At 42.8% G+C, this 19210-nt stretch overlaps 1 protein-coding gene across 3 annotated transcripts in view; it reads left to right on the forward strand.

The window, feature by feature from the left end:
- The window catches only part of znf469 (zinc finger protein 469), a 181954-nt gene that overhangs the window by 140874 nt on the left and 21870 nt on the right, over positions 1-19210 (forward strand). The gene's annotated exons all lie outside the window — the stretch shown is intronic.

Here is a 19210-nt window from a genome sequence, read left to right on the forward strand (position 1 = left end):
GTTGTGGTGGTGGTGGTGGTGGTGATGGGGTGGGGTGAGGGGGGGCTGTCCGGGTTAGGTCCCTCCCACTTTAAATGTGTGTGAGTGTGTGTGTGTGTGTGTGTGTGTGTGTGTTTGTGCATGTGCAATGGTAGGTAGATGTGCATGCACATATGAACATACTGTATGTGTGTTTCTTTGCACATTTCCTGCACTGTTTATGTATGAATGCAGACTGAGTCAGCATTCAGTGAAAGGTTTATGTTAATGGTGATATAAATCGCTCTTACTGGTCAGGCAAGGAAGAGGGTCAGACTGAGGCTGAGACATTCTGGAAAAATCTCTGAATTTGTTGTCAGGTAAATTTATTATCACTCTGTTGACTTTTATTGTTGGTCTGAGCTATTGCTTGTGTAATATACAGCCATGCAGTGACACCACTCTCTAATTTTAAATAAGCTGTTGTACAGAGCAGCCATTGTATGTGCGTGTGTGTGTGAGTGTGTGTGTGTGTGAGAGAGAGCGAGAGAGAGAGAGAGACAGAGAGAGAGAGAGAGAGGGGACACGTGTGGAGATGTTTATTTGCACTGCTGATTGTGGTTTAAGGCAGATGCTATTGGGCTATTGGGGCTCATCTCTGTAAATATAAAAGGACAGGAGACAGTCTGTACTCATCTGCAGCCCAGTGACACCAGGCTTTGAAGTGATTTCAGTGGATCTGTCCTCCTCCCCGCTGGGCAATTCAGATCCGGCCTGCAACTCACTCACTTTCATCCGCATTCCCTTGGAAATCCATCCATCTGTATTCTTTCACCCACCTCCTTCCTGCTCCTATTCACCCTACGAGTTCTTGCACCCTGATACTACGAAGTGAGGCCTTCACCTCCTACCAGCGCCTCTCGTATTCTCACAAGAAGTATTCCTATGGTTTTATTCTTCATCCCCTCTAGTCAGACACGCTTTTAGGGAACGGGTCTTTCCGATACCTCTACCGGAAAAAAAAAACCAAAGCGACTTTCCATTAGTTTCTGCTGGGCCATGAGAATTATGGTTTCCCATATGAATAGTGTACAGGAGCCCGGCTTAATTGAAAAAACACAAGCATGGTCTGCCATGAAGGAGACGGTCCTTGTGTCACAGTTGAACTGTGTGAATGTACTTTCCAGAGCTGGTGAGGGGGAGAGAAAGAGAGAGGAAAATCCAAAAAGAGTATGAGATAGAGGACAGGCAGAAGGCTGAGGCAAATAAAATTATCAAATGAAAGTGTGGAAAATCAAAAGTACTGATTGGAAACATTGTGTATACCGCAGATTTGGAGGTGAATGAAGAGGAATTATCAGTGGACAGATTATATAAAAATTGTTTTGAAGGAAAATAAAGAAAAGCTGTGTGTATGAAATTCCAGTTTAGCTTCTTCTGGTCAGTCAGTCAGGACAGAAAAGGATTTTAGTAGGATGGACTGGCAGAAGGAGGCCATTATGAAACTGTTTGCTGGCCATTAAGCCCCAAAGGGCAACAATAGAACCAACAGTAAAACCAGGTTGATTGCAGTCCAGCTAACAGCAGCAAGTCTCCCATGATTTTCCCAACATTTAACCCTACTGATGCTCACTCTGCTGTAAACGTGTCTATATTGTAAACAGACCACCAGTGGGACTTTCAGGAAGTTTGGTCTATGTTGTTGCATTTCCCATATCCACAATACTTGACATATCCCATCAGTATCTACCTTGTTATCTTTTATTGTGTCTGCTGGCTTTGCTGCCTCACCCTCTTCTGTCTCATCAGCGCCCTTAGTCTGTTTCCCACCCTCTCTGCTGTTTGTGTGACATGTTTGTGTGGCAACCCCATTTGGTGATGATTGAGACCCTGTCATTGGTTCAGATGGCACATTTGTCACACACATGTTTGCCATCAGCTGCTGTTGCTCAGGCTTACGGGGCTGCAGGGGAAAGCATCTTTTGTTGACTTCCTCACTGGGTGGCTCATTTGTTTGTCAGGGCACCGTGACCCCTGACCTTTCTACCACCTCCTACCTCTCACACTGCCTGTTAATGTAACTCTAGATTCCCTGACAGACAACCCCCACCCAATTCCTCCACCACCAACACACTCATGCATGATTACCAGAAGAGAGATGTATGGAAAGATCAACACTTGCAACAGTAGGTCATGGTTAAAGTAAGTCTTCTAAGGAAACATCCACAGGGATCCTGTGATGAAAATGTATGCAGGCAGCATGACTTCACTGTAACCAGAGAGTGTGTGGAGATTGAAGTGTGGACAGAAAGATAACCTCAGCAAGCGTGATTTAATACTCCAAGGAGAGACACTTTCTTTTTCTCAACTTACCAAGGACTGTTAATCATAATCCTACAGCCAGTTATTGTGGTTATACTGGCTTTAAGTATTAAATCTAGTTCAGTGTCTAAGGGGCATGATGATGGCTATAAGGTTGGTTTATTATCATCTCAGCAGGCACTGTCCAGACCAGTCACTAAGGTTACGTAAGACCGGGGAGGTTATTCATCCCTTAATTCCCCTGTTGACTGATGCGGTCACGACTTCTGACCCTCTGCCTCAGTCCTGACATGGCTGAGCTGACTTTCATTAGGCTTCAATAGTGGTAGCTGAACAGTGACCTCAACCTCAGAAGAAAATGTTCATGTCAGTGTATTAATCTAGACTTCATCACTACTGTTAGGATGTTAAGTAACTGGTTGAGCTGGGAGGTGATGAGTACATTGAAATGCATCTTTTGGTTAAATTATATGATGGTGTGGTGGTTCTCATGGTGGTTCAAATATTTGAACTAGTTTGTCATTCTCACAAAATATTGTCTATCTGAAGTTCTCACTGATTTGCTCATCTGGGCAATAAGCAATAAAGAAGAAATTACTAAATAGTGGCCTTACATAAACAGATACAAAAACCTCCAGTAATCTAATCAAACACTTTCTCAACAGTGATTTGTAGATACAAACTAGTGATGCCTTTTTTAAATATCCAAAGAGGCTATAATGTTATCTTATTATCAGATTGATTATTGAATTACCAAAGAATCTAAATGTGACTCCAGTAAACTTTGAAGACTCTGCCATACCGTACAGTGGTACTTACATCAGGCATCAGCGTAGATATTCCCTTGGGAAAAAGATATCTCATGTGTCTCTTGGGAATGGCACTTCTCTTTCTCCTCAAGTTTTAAATTCTTACTTAATCATGAGCAATAAACACAGCATCAGGAAGGTGGAAAAGAAAAAAAAACGAAATAATGTCCTTACTCTCCATAAACTTAATAAGTCAATACATAATTATATTTACATTTCATTTGACAGTATACCCAGATATGAACCTAGTCACTAAAACTTTGGGAACCTTAGAGTTAGTGGTAAGAGCTATATTTTTCTTCAATAAACACATTAGAAAGCCAAACCTTAATTTCTTTGCCTGTATAATTTCCAGCTAAATTTAAATACATAATTGAAGAGTTGCCTTCACGATTAAAAATCAACATTTTATGTGTCAACTGGTCATAACTTGAAAATATAAGCCTGTGTTAATCCTTGATTTTCAAACTTTGCCTATATAAACAAATATAAACAAACTTTTAATAGTAAAGAAACCCACTGTGTGTGTGTGACAAATCAAGTAACAATCATATGTTTTGAATTTCGGTGGTGGGGGGTACTCTGTTTGGATTTGTATCATGCATCATGCCTGAAACATTAATGAGCTATAGTCTAGTTGAAGTAAAGTAAATTGTGGTATGAATTATATAAATATTTTTTTTGGTAGAGCTGCTGATGAAACGTCAGTAGTGTTAATTAGAGTAAATATATTTTCATGACCTACACATTGTTGCCAAATGTCTCTATGCAGTTTGACAGATTCCGTGTTTTTCATTATTTAAGATGTAGATATTGAGGGAATGGCAGCAATTAACTTAATTCTGACTCAGCTCCCATAGCTGTTTCGATAAAGACATAAGATTTGCATTTAGTGAACCCTATCAGTTGTGCTCATTTCATGATATGAAGTAAAGAAAGTCTGTAGATGATGTCTCCATCACTTGTTCAGATCAGCTCTACTGTCACCCTCAAGTTGCTGAGCTTGGCAGCTTCCCAACCACCTGTTTACTTACAGCATATATCCTCTCTGGTGCCCTCTCCAGCTGGTGGCGCTCTTACTGCCCACCTAGTTAGCCCACACTTAGACTTGGAACTGTAAATAGGATTTGGGAGCTGAGGTTTCTTAAACTGACTCATTGCAATGCATATGTCAAACATTTGACTTGTGGGAGAGGAGAGTCCCTCAGCTCTTTCTCCACCTCCTCCTATTCCTTCCCCTATCTGTTTCCTCCTCTTCAAACACGACACATTCACCATATTTTCCATCCTATCATAAGTTTGTCAGGTCACACTTTTGATCTGAAAGTAGTCCCACACAAATTCCCTTACAGATTCATTGTGTACGTATATCACTGTGTATGTACCTATATGTGTTTGTGTATAGTTTTGTGCATTTTCTACATTCTTGATTAAGTATCTCTGTCAGAATGTAGGCACATATACTATGTCTCTTCTGACAAATAACTGTTGGACCAGTCAGTGCATATTTATTAGACACTTTATCCAACAGGCAGAAAATTGGCCTGAATATTTTCCTGTTCCTCCGTTCCTTCTGCTGCGTGAATGCAGACCCAGCAGCTTTGATTGTTTCTGACAGTGACAACAAGAACAGGCTGCCTGAGAAGACTTTCTGGAGACCTCCTCCTGCATCTGCACAAAAAAGTCAGAAGAATGAGCCATTTATTTTCTATCTGAACATCTTTGTGAATTTTCTGGAACTTAGAGGTCAAAGCGTTAATGTTTGGATACCACCATACGATTAACACAGTAGTTGCCTTTTTGCTTTTTGTAGGAGTTGTTTGATATTTGTCAGTATTGGTTGATCATAGTTGACTTTTGAGTGCACCAAGGTTAAAACAGACAAGAACATACACATTGAGCTGTTACACTAAGAAAGGTAGTATCACCTCACATTTTCATTTTTTTCTGTTGCTTGCGTCTGCAGTAGTGACATCAGGTCTGTTGAGGGGAGGGAAATAAGGGGAATCACCAGTAAATTATAGCTCAGGCACATCCCCAGACTCCTTGGCCAGGGTCCTAGAGCTAAACAGCTTTAGGACTGCTTTCCCTTTTTCAACTCTTTTCCGCTACATTCCTGCTCTTCCCCTCTCACTCCTGGGTTTCGCTCCAGATGTGGCATTGTTTGGACACATTTGTTTTGGGCTTTGGGATGGTAGACCTGCACAGAGTCTGATGTCATGCTCTATTTAAAGGGAAAGCCATGAGAACTGAGTGGAAAGGAGTGCACTGTGGTCTCACTTCAAAGCTCCTGTCTAGGACTACTGATGACTGTCATCCGTAGCACAGCAATCTGTGTCATGGACAGATGACCACATTCATTTTAAGTGTTGACAGACATGTCATTTTGAAAAGGTTCAGAGAGGAGGCACCACTTTTTTGTTTATTTTATCTCATATCGCCTACAGCGGCTTACTGACGTTATCTCAGTTTTGCTATTATTGGAATAATCTGCCACTGATACAAAGAAACCATACTGGGTTTTATTTGAAGCTTGCACTATGGATGTTTACGGTATAACTGAGTGAAACTTGATACCATTGTTAAATGAAATGAAAAGATAATGCCCTCAATTATACGAACAATCATGACGGGTTTTTTATGGGTCAGAGGAGTCACATGCTGCCTAAACTTTCATGTCTCTCTAATTAGCTCTGTCAGTCAATGAACCTGGCACCTCATGCCACTGAAAAATGGGATAATGAATCTTTCTTTCTGTATCTCTCCGAGTGTGGGGTACATTGAGTATAGTGTATTCACCACTTTAAATATGTTTTGAAGCTATAGGAGAGTTAGGAATGGCACCTTTTCTTCTCAGAGGGGATGAGGGGATATTTTTCTTGATGACTGAGCTTATTGTGCCTTCTTATTTAAACTGTCTGCATAGTGGAGACTCTGCTGTCAGATTCCCCATGGGAGTTCTGCCTTCAACACTGTTTGGCCTTCAAACACTCATATATTTGCCAGGTCCTCTCTAGTGTCCCCGGTTCAAACAGTTATAAGCTCTAGCCCTGCTGAATATTTCCGGTTCAAAGGGGCATGTTTGCTAGATCTTCATCCCACATCGTTCCCTCTCCCTCTTGCTCCAGAGTGTTTGCTCAAGGAGTTCACAGTGACTTCTTGCCCCTTCAGGAGTTGAAAGCTGGATTGACATGAAGTACCAGCAGACGATGGTCACATGTACAGACATGGAGTGTACATATAGTCATCAGACATTAACTCTCTTTCTCTCTCACTGTATGGCCTCCTGGTGACCCACATCACGTCGGAGCAGAAGGTCCATATCCTGACAATGCTAAGCACTGTTGCTCTTAGTCACAAGTGTTTTAAAAATGTAGATCCCTTAGATTAGATGGTAAAAGTGCCCTCCTAAAAAAACATGTTTTTAAAAGCATTGCTTGCCTCACCTGTTTGGTATGGCAGCTTTGCAAATCCAGGTGAGCTGCTCATTTGTACTCTCAGGTGTTCGACCATAGCTGTTACTGTTTTATTGAAAGTATATTTTAGGACCTTCTCTTCAAACAACTCGGCAATTCAGATATAGTTCCCCACTTTTATACCACACATATAATTCTGTTCTTGTGCTTTGAGTGTAGTTATATATAAATTCAGATGTTTTTGACAGAAAAATGTGGGTCTCTCCCTCTCTCTCTCTCTCTCGCTCTCTCTCAGCTTAACGTTCGCTACAGTGCAGTGCCACTGTGGTCAACATCAAAGACTTGGACACAGACATGTTTACACACTTGCATGTGCAGACACGCAAACAGACTTTTGGATAATTTATATTTACTCCAATAGAAGACCATGAACAAAATGCTAAAATCAGGAGAATTCTCCAGCCCGTGTGTCCTGTTTCACATATGCGCTCACAAACAGTTTCTCTGGCTGCGGTCCAGAGCAGCACCCAGTGTTTCCTCCAGCTCTATGGGCCAAGTATTACACATAGTGAAAGCATAACAGTTCAGCCCCAGGGTCATATGGTCAAGCACATCTAGGTGATCATTGCTTCCGCTCCAGATTCTGTTTATGACTATGTGTATACACACCATGCAGTCTGTCAGACAATTGTATACACCCCACACCCATCCTCAAGCTCACACAGCTGGCACAGCCAAACATTCACAGACTGTTTTAGGGGGAGGGTATGTGTGTGTGTGTGTGTGTGTGTGTGTGTGTGTGTGTGTGTGTGTGTGTGTGTGTGTGTGTGTGTGTGTGTGTGTGTGTGTGTGCGCGCGCAACTGTGAACTCCTTCAATTGAAAGGATCTTCAACCGCCACCCACACAGTAAAAATAATGCATACAAGCACAAACTGAGGCAGAGCTTGACATGTAGGCTAACACGTCGTGGGAATGTGAGCTCATGCAAATAATTCTTAATTCTGGATATAAATCTAGCCAGACTGGACTGGATTTATTCATTTCTGGCCAAATAATAGACTGATTTCTTCATATTTCTTCAGTCAGTGCAAGAAGGTCCATTGAAATTTTGTGGTTTCGTCTCTTCAAAAAGCTCTTGACTGCTGTCTCACATTCAACTATTTCCCTTCATGTGAGAGTGGCTTCACACAAACCTTTTGACACTCACCTTTCAGGGGTAATTATTCTCACTTTTATAGGGCTAAAGCAGGTGGCTGGGGCTATGGCTGTAGAAATGGGAGTTATGGATGGATGAAGTGACGGGGTGGAGTAAACTGTAAACTTAAACTTCAGTTTAAATTAAACATTGTCATTTAAGGGGAGTATCAGACTGGTTGAAATGTATCTTTAATTTGCTTGATTCTTTTGTATTATTCAGTTTTGATGTTTTTATCTCTATATCTTATTTTGTTTTTTCACTTAGGAAAGTTGTAAATCTAAAGGGAACGAAAAGGGAAATAATAAATCAGGTTTTTCATGTAAATGTACCCCTTTTCATCGGTGTATGGTCACATTTGCCAAGCAGCCGTAAATAAATATTTCACTAATCGCAGAAACAGGACATCTATCTGTCCAAGAAAAGTCTCATTTAAACATAAAAACAGTTCAGGAGGCAAAGGTTTGGCACAGTGTAGCAGTCCTGTTACATGTAGCATCCTTTACTCTGCCTGAACCATTTTCATTTTATGGACTTTACAGAACCTCTGTCAACACAGCTGACCGACTGAGTCTGTGAGAGAATATACATTTGTTTGTGTGTGGGGTTGTTTATGTGCGTGTGCATGTGTTCGTATGTGTCTGTGTCTAGCCGTGTATACACACACCTCCATGTGTTTTTGTTTAAATGGCCCCTTGTGGTTTCTCATGGCTATCTGTTGGTTATATCTCTGCAGTAGAAAGTTGGTGCCCACCCTTCAAGATTCAGCCTCAGCACAGTAGTGTATATCTCATTTCCGTGTTTGTATGTAGCCTTAAACTGCCAAGGAGAAGAAAGGGATTTGTTATGTGAACCATGTGTGACTGCTGACGCAGATGGGAGAGGTTAAAGCAACAGGGAACTCAAAGAGTGTGGCTTCATCTGCCAGTCTGTTTGACTCTCCATCTGATGTCAGACTTGAGATTGACAGTCTGCAAGATGATATCGGCCTCTAGACGACCACTGAGGCCGAAAATGCGCACTGATACTAGAGATAAGTGTGTTTCTAATCTATGGCCCTCTAGGTTCCAGGACAGCAAATTAACTTTTTGTTATAAACCAAGTGGTGCACATCATTTCATGCTACATAGTCTCACTTTGTTCAGTGTGTTGTAAGAAATGTAACTTTTTTTAGATGGGTGACGTTCAAAGGCTTCCATCTTTAGCCAGATCTGGTGAGTGGGCTTATGCAGCTGGGCTAAACTAACAGAGCTTCTCCCTGTGAGCCACAGTGGTATTACAAGTAACTACAACAGATACTGATAGTGTACCGTGGAGGCGGATGTATTCACAGATTATGGGAGTGATCCGCTCACAGTGGGCTAACAATGGCCTCATCAATGTGAGGTGCAGTGGGTTGGTGCTGCTTTGGGTTGTGTGGTGTTTTTACAGCCCTGGGAAGGCTGTCCTGTTACATGTTAACACAGTATTAAATCATTTCATGCAGACAGGATTACCATAAGGATGTTGACTCTGGAAAGCTACGTAGCAAATTCTTCCCAAAAGTGTCATCGTGCCATAAATGTGTATTATAACTATATAAGGTGTATTTGTTAAAAATGTATAAAACAGAAAAACACAAATGTATTGTATATTATAGTGTTACTTATGATGCATAAACGTGGTTAAGGAGTTTGCGTGAAAACGTTGCAGGATTTAACGCTTGTGTATTAAGCGGATCAAGTCATTAACTTTATAACTTTACCAGACATTGTATGTGGCAGCCAGGTCCACTGAAGGAATACTTCAGCTTATAATCTCCTGGGACCCTGGGCTTAATGAGAATGTTTTCTGCAAGAGGCACAGCTCCAGGTATGCTAACAACATAAACGCTCTGTAGCCCTGGAGCAGAGAGGTTTTTCCTGCTTCAGGTCTGAAAAAGACCAACCTAGAAAAAGCCTAATAGATAGATCATCACCCAGACCACAAATGCCTTTTTTCTCTCAGCTACTTTTATTTGAAAAGCTCAAACACATAAGGAGCTTAGTTGTCTTGTAGACACAGGCATACACCTGGGAGCATGGCTACAGAATACCCCGGACTGTCTCACTATCAGCAGAGAACGCTGATGTTATCTTTGTCACTGTCTGTTTCTGAAGAGCTCACTCTTTTTCTCTGTCTACAAACATAAACACAGACCCAGAGTCGCTGATGCTCCAGGGACAGCCCTTTTAAACCCTCATGGCTCTGTGAGATGCTAGTTGCTGCCACTGTGGTCCAGGCACCTCCTTTGGCTAGAATGACAGACTCAGAGGGGAGCAGTGACGGGGAAAGAGGGGTGGGCAGAACAGAGTTATTACTATCAGGTTTCCTCTAACTACATTAAAGACTGGGCCTGAGCCAGAGCTGCCACAGGGCTCTTCATATTTCTAGAGGCATTCATGTGCATTCTGCTTATGAAATAACATGCTTGGTCTGAGCTATTCTGTTTCACGGAAGTTCAGCATTATTGCTGACACTTTGTTTTCTATGATTTTCCTTGTGAGTGAGATGAAGGGGGATAAGAAAGAGTAGGGGTGGCAGTGTTTTGGTAAAGCAGTTGGATACATCTATTTCTATTGAAGAGCAGCTTCTCTCAGTCGCACCATATGTTTTGGATAAAGCAACATATACCACATAGATATTTTTACGTATGATCGCCAATTAGTCCAAATGTGTTCCTTGTTTTCTGACTGCAGCTCCCATAGCATCAATAAAATATGCCTGAGAAGGAGTAATTTGAAGTGGTTTGATGTGCTGTAAGTCACTAGAGTGCTCTGTGATTAGACTGCATTTTCTCCTTGGCTTGTCTTTATCACTTTCCCTCCTCATGTTTCACTCTTCTTTTACAACAGCTAGCTCCTCTTTGCTCTTTGTTCTTGCTTCTTTGTGAGAATATCATGAAAGTCTATGGACAAAATATCTTTGATCAAGCACACACAGGCCTGCAGTCAACTTCAAACACAGCTGTCCATCAGAAGCTTAAAACTTTAGTCCTTAATTTCTGATTTATCTGGACTGCCAGTCTTTCCCATGGTGCTTTGGTCAAGCTATGATGGAAAGCATTATAAACCCTTCAACAAACTTGCCCTATGTCACTTATTATTCAATATCTAACACAGAGCTTCAAGTCATGATGGACCTTGAGTGAGTTTTAATGAAAGATTTCCTGCTTGGTCCCTGCCAAGCTTTCTACCACGCAATATCACTCCTTCAAATTAAGGGCGAGGGAAAAAGCAGCAATGCTAAAAACAGAATATTTTCAAAGGAAATAGTCTCATAGTCAAGGAAAGTAACAGGAGCTGTATCCGACTTTAGACCCCAGCATGGGTCAGTGAGAGTAGGACTAGTAAAACCCAGAGGGCCGTGTCTCCCCCTCTCACTTCACCAGTTCAGGGCAGAGATGAGGTGATCCACATGGTGGGTGAAGTGTGTGTATGTGCATGCATGTTTGTGTGTATGCAGAGTTAGGAGGAAAAAGTCAAACCTTGGTTTTGGTCCAAGACAGGAAAACGCTGAAGTAAGCTCACCCGTCACCTCCCAGACTCCTGGATAAAGCGGTGGCCTAATTGTACCTATGCAGTCGTGTGATTTATTCTTTTAACACCCTTTTGCAGTGTGTGTGTGTGTGTGTGTGTATGTGTGTGTGTGTGTGTGTGTGTGTGTGTGTGTGTGTGTGTGGAAAAGCCACTACCAGTCTAATGTGGTAGTGTCGCTGAGGAAAAGGTCATGCGAGGAGAACTGCACTGAGGATGTAATGATATATCGGGCTCTTTTTCCTGCAGCAGATGTGTGTTTTCTGACAGCTTGTTTTTTTCTCCAATTCCTTGATTTGTGTCAGGAGCTGAGACTCACCCATTTTATGCTGTACAGACAGAACAGAACAGCCCCCACAGGCAGAGGAAGTATGAAGGAGTTTGGTCTGTCGAATGATGTCAGTGTTTGGAGAGGATGAGTGTGTTGGTGGTGGGGGGTGAGATCAGTCTGACGGAGGGGAAGAGAAGACTATGTGTGGGGGAGGTAACACGAGATCCCCCACAGAGATGCTAAACCCTATTACAGACTGAAAGAGAGGAAAGAGGAGTCTTTACAAGGATGAAGAAAAACGTTCCACTTTTAATCTGTGTGCAATCTAAAAATAACTTCCCCTCTCTGTCTACTGCCCACTGGGGCAGGCTTGTTAAAGAGTCTGTCTCCAAAGACAAGAGGGGGAGAGAGAGAGAGTCAAAGTGCTACAGAGGACCAAACAAAAAGAAGAGAGAAAAGGGACAAGAAACGAGGGAGGGATTAAGATGGAAAATGGAGCACAAGTGGGAGGGCAAAGACAGAGTAAGAGCAGGCAAAGAAGGAAGAATGCTGGGAAAGATGTGGGACAGATGAATCTTCTAGAGAGTGAGTTCATGAAATAGTAGAGACTGTTGAGTGGATCAGACTTCTGTGTTGTCAACTGTTCCCTCTCACCACGCCAGTCAGCCTGCCGGGCTCAATGCAATGCTATTACACACCTATTTGGCCCGGAGGCTTTTGTGAGTTTTGGTGCTGCAATAAAAGCAGCTAGTCCTTGGAAATGTGGAATAACAGACGACCTTTTCAGGTCCCAGTGGCAAGGGCCTTCTTTGAGAGTTGCTCACCACACAAGCAGTGAATCACACACACCACATAGTCACCCATTCTTCAAATGCTTCCCTGCTTTCCAGTCTCAACGTCTGATTCACAACTTGCTACTGTACCACTTCAGCCAACCACCCAGCCTGATGTGTCATCCTCATCTCTGTTACTGTTATGTTGTTCTTTTTCCCCTGACTGGCAGGAAAATGAATGGAACAGGTGAGTGTTGGTTTGTTTTCTGTGGAGACTGGGATTTGGTGATTTGCGCCAAAGACTTATGAGAAGCATTTAACAAAGAGGGGAACAAGTTCTAAAAATACTAGACACTGTCTCTGGGACGTTTAGATCCTCCCTCGGAAACTAAAACAATCTCTGGGCTTATTCACTAACATCCATCTGCCCAATGGTAGGCGACGTCTCTAGACTGTCCACACCCATGGTCTTTCTGAACAATTTGGAGCAAACCTGGCACAGCTTTGACCAGGTGGATTCGCCGTGCTCATCACATGCTGAAGCTGCTGTACCTTGTAGCACCCAGACCAGACTCTCACCTCGTTCCAGCTTAAGCAGTGGCTGGTAAAGACATCCCATTATTCTTACTGCTTTCTTTTTATACACACATTCACACTGCAATTGCCAGCAATCACATATTGTTCAGATATTTGCTCAGACAACATAAAGACCAGAGCTCTTGCTGCCAAGTAAACAATCACAGCAGTGTAATTACCCAACATAGCTGATAAACGACATATGGACCCCTTAAGACCAGACCACGATCACACAAATATACTGAAGTCACATACCTTATCAGGGGTTCGTTTTTACTGCTGTGATGTCATTTTTCCCTCTTAAAGCAGGGGCACTAACCCCCTACCGCCATTACGTTCTTTTTTTTTTTTTTTTAACAATGGAACATCAGCTGGGCGTCTGTGGAGAGATTGCATCACTGAGGTTATTCAACCCTGTTGGAGCAGCAGCACTAGTCTGAGAGAGAGGAAACAACGCAGAACTAAGCCTCTGACCAACCTAGCACCATTCATAAATTCCTCCTAGAATGTAGCCAAGTGCACAAGACCTGTTGATGTGTGGACTGTTTGACTCTGTAGTCACGATTACTCACACACTGCTGTCCTCATGCGCTCTCTCTCTGCTAACCTTCAGCTAACCTGCTGCTTTGGTCACCAAACCTGCTATAGAAAGGAAGGTATTTCTAATGTAAGATGAGAGCGTGTTCTTGGGTAGATTTTCCTTGTATATCTTTGATGTAAGGTTTTATTGACCCTTCAAAGACCACAATAGTGATTTGGGTTTTCTCTCTGAGGTTGGTCATTGCTTTTAAGATTTCAAATCCTCTCAAAACTTTACGAGCTTGTATTTCATTGAGTGTGCCTGAGAAATGCACACTATCTATTATTTTTATTGCTATCTGCTCCTCTATCTCTTCTGTATGCATGATACAGAGCGAGGTGATGCAGAGAATCTTCCCTCACCAATCAGATAATAATATATATACTTTTGTTATTCTTTTCCTGGAACCGTTGCATTCATGTACTCCCCCACATAGTTTTCAGTGCATGAACTTTAAATGTGTATTTTAGTGAAAACATAAAGAAGTTGATGTTATCCTTTGTATTTAAATTTATTGTGTAGGAGATGAAGAGGACATGATATGGCAGACCTACATTTATGTTATGCTAACTTATCCTATGCACATTTATAATACATCAGAACATAGTCAGTCCTCAGTGAGTGGAAACAGAACTGAAACATGGGATCAAAGGCTTGTAAAGTAATCACATTTTATATGTGACTAGCTCTTATTTATTTAGAATTTCTACAGATGCAAATATTTATACACATTTCTTAAATTATGGCGCCTATTTCTGACTGCATCTTTGACCAAGATCAGGGTGTGTTTTGGTGACCAATGGTTCGTACATGGTCCCTAAAGACCAACTAGCCCTAGATTAATGGCTTTCCTGCTGCCCCAGAGATGCAAACTGTGCCAACACAAATGGTTGGGCACGCAATGTGGGCATGACAAATTGAAGTGAGGGCAAAAGGGCAAAAAGCAGACCACAGCCCAGACTGACAGTTTTGCGAGTAGGAGCTGCATGAAGGCAGCATTCGGACCACAATACTGAACTTAGAGGTCAAAGGCATAGGGTTACAGACCCTAGCTTGTCCCTCTGTCTCAGCCTTTTAATGGTCTGTGACAGGGCTTCCGATCCCAACAGCTTGGCCAAATGGTTTATTCATCAGAGCTGCTCATGGGTGCAACACTAGCACATTTTGTGTGTTGCCTTTTTAGTCTTGACACATAAATTACAGTGTGCTATCCTTACATCAGATCATCAAATGGAAATCTTTCGATCTGATTAATGTGTGTAGATCTGAAAGCAAAGAAAGCTGGCAAATGGTACAGTCACAGGGGTGGGATTTAGCTCAGTTGGTAGAGCAGCCGCCCCATGTGCGAAGGCTCAGTCCTTGCTGTGGAAGCCCAGGGTTTGAATCCGACCTGTGGCTCTTCCCCACAGCTTGGAATGGCCAAAAAAATAAACTTGAAAAAAAAACACAGTCATTTCATTTGTGTTATTGATTGAGATTTTACAAGCTGTCAGAAATGTCAAACATCATTATTAGAGTATACAGTGAAACATATAAACAGTGAAAAATATAAACAGTTGAAGTTCATCTTTCACTTTTGTGTATCTTAGTCCTTGATTTTTCCTACTTTTTGATTTCAGAAACTGTTATTTGTGGTAATAAAAATTTCTTGCCCTTTAGTGACTCATATATTGCATCCTCTCACTGACTGGCCATTGTTAACACAACAGTCCAGTGTTTGTTAAATGCTTTCCAAGTGCTGATTTTGTAACAGTCTGATACAGCGTCACATTCTTGTAGTTTTACCACCTGTGGTTCAAAGTCAATTGACTAAATCAAAGTCGAAGACCAGAGCTTGTAAATCACACACTCATTCTCAGATTAGATCTTTCTGAAATACATGAGCATGCAGCATTATGCTCATGCACACACATTTGTGGGCATGACTGCGTGCGATTGAAGGTCAAGAGGGGATCGTTGGTGGTTGTTTGTGCAGAGACTGTGAGGAAGCAGAGTGACTGTGAGAACCTGAGTCTTGAACACTCTGGCTTTCTTGTCTTTCTCAGTCACCGAGGAGTAAAGCGTTTGAGCAGATCTAGATGCACAGCAGCTGTAAAAATAAGAAGGGGAGGGAAAGTATGATTCATGTGATGGAGGACAGAATTCCAGTATGCATATACTGTTTGCTGCACCATGAAGACGATCTAATGATGTGCCTGGGACAGGCCTTATCAGCCAGTCCCATAGTGACTCAGAGAGATGGAGTGTAGGAAAGTTTGATAAGAGGACAGTTGTAACTTACATGTTGTTAAAACTACAATTGTAATGTGATGCTCTGCTTTTTGCTAAACATTAAGGTTAACTAAAAGTGTGTAAACTTACTGATATCCAAAGAAATATCTCAATCTTCTGCCCTGAGGCTGCTGTCAACGCCTCTGTATGAATTGGGCCTGGTCTAGCATCGTGTGACAGACTTGGAATAAATCACACTCATTCATCCTATATGAAAAAGTTGTGTTATCTTTGTATGTTTTATGTAAATACTCTATTAAGTGCTCCTGAACCGGTATATTTTCCATAAGAGACGAGTAGAGAAAAATATTCCAAAGTACACAGCATTCTCTTTGGGTCGCTTTTTTGGCTTGGCCCAGCTGCCTGCCTCACACACAGGCATCTGAAGCCAGAGAGGTTGGGCATGGTTGAAGCACAGAAGCCACTTTCTCTATCCCGGCCTCCAGCACTGGTCTCCAGTGAGCCTGAGCAGGTCTGAGGGGAACAACGTGAGCTCTGCCAGGGGCTTTGGTTTGTTCCTCAGCCTCCAGTCAGCCACTGACCTATAATAAGGCCTCCTGTTTAACATGGAAAAGGCAATGGGGGGAGTGGAAAAGAATTTACAGTAGTCCGGGTTGACTGAGTTTGTTGATCAACCAGATATTGGTCCTGTAAACACAGTTTTGGTAGATACCTTAATAGAGCTCAGTCAGTAATAGCAGTGGTGTTGCTAACAGGCTGTAGTGATTCTGTCTTGGAGAGAGTTTAGTATCTTGATTCGCCTTCTCATCAGTGCAGGTGTTGACTGAGCCAGTTGAGCAGGGTCCTGCAGAACTCTGGCGATGCTGTCTACGTCTGTTGGACTCAGCAGTGATCTTGCCGAATCAAGGGGCATGTTGTCTCAGTAGTGCTGTCCTGTCCAGATCAATACTGGTGTTGTGCTGTGTTGGGACAGCGGGGACTGGATCAGTACTGGTTCTGTTCCAGCCACCATGGGTCAGTGCTACACACTCTCTGTGGCTGAGCTGTGGCTGTATGAATGGCTTCTTGCAGTGGTCGTACAGAGCGTCATTCTTCTCACCCTCATCTGAGGCTGACATCCGAGGGGGAAGCCCAGGGAGCCGGCAGGCTAAATGTTTTTCTATCCCCCTGGTAGGAATGGACGTATCGGGTGCTGTTTTAATGCGTTTAAAGTAGAATAACAAGGCAGTGTCCAATGGCCGAAGGTAGGAATGACAAGGACAGTAGTGAAAACAGACTGTGGCTCAGGCCGTTTGCTCTCCCCGTGCAATATACATAGGGGGGGTGGGAGCGAAAACATCCAGTCCAGTGACAGACTCATCATTAATGCTCTGGGTTTGTTTGTCTTAAGAGTTATTTGCCCACTTTGCCATTTCCCCAAGAATCTTAAAAACCCCTGCCCACTTGCCCCTCATTGGTTTCATGTTTAAAAGGGTCCAACTCAGTGGGAGTCCACTATCCCCAAGCTTCTGTCCTCCCCACTGTTGCCTGGTCTAGATGGGACAAAGTGAGCATTCCAGGAATAGCAGCACAACTCTAACACCCAAACTCACCTGCTCCCCTCCCCCTCAGACAGGGACCACTTAAACCTGCACCCACTCTACTCCACTAGTATTCCTATAGTAAACCATGAGATTCATTTACCAATGAAGTATCCAACTATTTTGCTCAGCTCAAAGTTGTCCCTTTATCTGTGATCCTTGCTCCTCTGTTTCCCTTCTCATGTAACAAAACAGATGCCAGAGGTGTGGCTGTGCCAGACAGACAGACATCGTACAAACACTTAACACCAGCCCGTTTCACCCCACCAGTCTGAGGGCAGTACTGACACAGCTCGTTGTCAAGCACCACTGAAGAGAGGGAATGAGCGTCCAGTTGATCTCAATGCCTCAGAGAGGGGAATATTTGTGAATTTTAAAATAAAGCCATCCTGAGGCTGGTAGGGGAGAAGCAGGGAGGAGCATTGGGGAGAGGATGAATAGGGTCCTGTGCTCAGCCCCTGGGTGGACTGAACCCCTCTGTTTGCGCTTTTTTCGGCCTTGGCACACAGGGCTGCCTGTGAGGAGTGGGTCGGAAGCAGGAAGTGGTTGTGTAAGGCGATCTGAGATGCAGCACAGAGCTCCTTTTCAACAGCAGACCCCTTGGTCCCGTTCTGCACAGCGACACATCAGGTAGTCCTCCTGCTGCAGCCACAGCAAGACACAGGCCACACCCACATGGGACCAATGGGCTGAGATAAGGGAGAGATGAGGGGAAAAGATAGAAAGAGAGGGAACAAAAATTGGGAATGATGCAGAAAGGGGATGGAGTGCAAGGAAAAATGACAGTGTGGGCTTCTGCTACTCTAGTCACCGATCAGATGGGAAAAGATGTTTAACAGAGTGCTGTTGAGGTCTCTGCCAATAATCACCATGGCTGGACGACAGTGAAATCTTTTATCATTGCAAAGCAAGGAATGATGAAAATGATAGTGGAATTGGGCATTGAAGCTCAAGCTACAGGTGTATGGCAGGTTAATTTTTCCATGGCACATTACATAGGAACCTGTTGAACTATATCTGTTTGTTGCAGAAAAGCTGCCGTATTATCCCATCCCAGATCTGAAGTAGATTGGCAGTCAGCACTCAAAACTCCGGGAGCTGGAATCTGTCTCCTCTCTGCTTGACTTCCCTTCCTCTTCCTCATATCTCCCCTCCCTCTTTTAGACTTTTGGATTTCCCAAGCGACCTAATTGTTGGTGAATTGCTGAACTCTGTTATATCTGATTTCAGATCCTGTAACTGCCCAAGGTCATCATTCCCCCCTGCTCAGTATTTATAGATAGTTTTTTCAGCTGCAAATAAAAAGGGCCTCACTCACAAAGGTGGACAATTGACAAAAACACTCATTTTGAACACTGAGCAGGAATTTGAGGCACTCTAGCTAGTCCTTTGCTTTCCCCTTCATTTTGCTTTAATTGTCTTGGCTATTTCCAAACCATTACCATAAAGTGCTTTTGAGCAGGATGCATACCACCTTGTCTCCCGCAGTGCTACGTAAACACAGTAAAAGGATAAAGTTAGAATACTGCTGAAATGTTGCTAAATGACAGCTCAACTGAGCTTCACTTGAATGAGGCTTTTGTTTGAACATGATTCATTGTTATTGTTTCCTAGAACTATTTTAAGTGCAACTAAGCTGTTGAAGTGGACCAAAGTGTCGGAGCCCTAAAATAGAAACAATTATTTAATGGTGTTTGTTTGGGCAGGGCAGCTTTTGTGTGTGCTGCCCATCAATGCCTGAGTGGGAATTTTAGTAGTAGTTTGATTTTATTTTAGAAATGTGAAATCTAGTACTGAAACAGAGTTTGTGGTTGGTGGTGTATTATTGTGACAAAGTGTGATGAAGTGATCTGGTCAAATCAATGTCTCTGGCAAATCGTTTAGTTCCAGTGAGCCTTTGAAGATCTGCCCAGTCCAGGGAAAGCTTTGAGAACCGAGACACA

Source organism: Larimichthys crocea, chromosome XXI (assembly GCF_000972845.2).
Source record: "Larimichthys crocea isolate SSNF chromosome XXI, L_crocea_2.0, whole genome shotgun sequence".
Taxonomy (NCBI): domain Eukaryota; kingdom Metazoa; phylum Chordata; class Actinopteri; family Sciaenidae; genus Larimichthys; species Larimichthys crocea.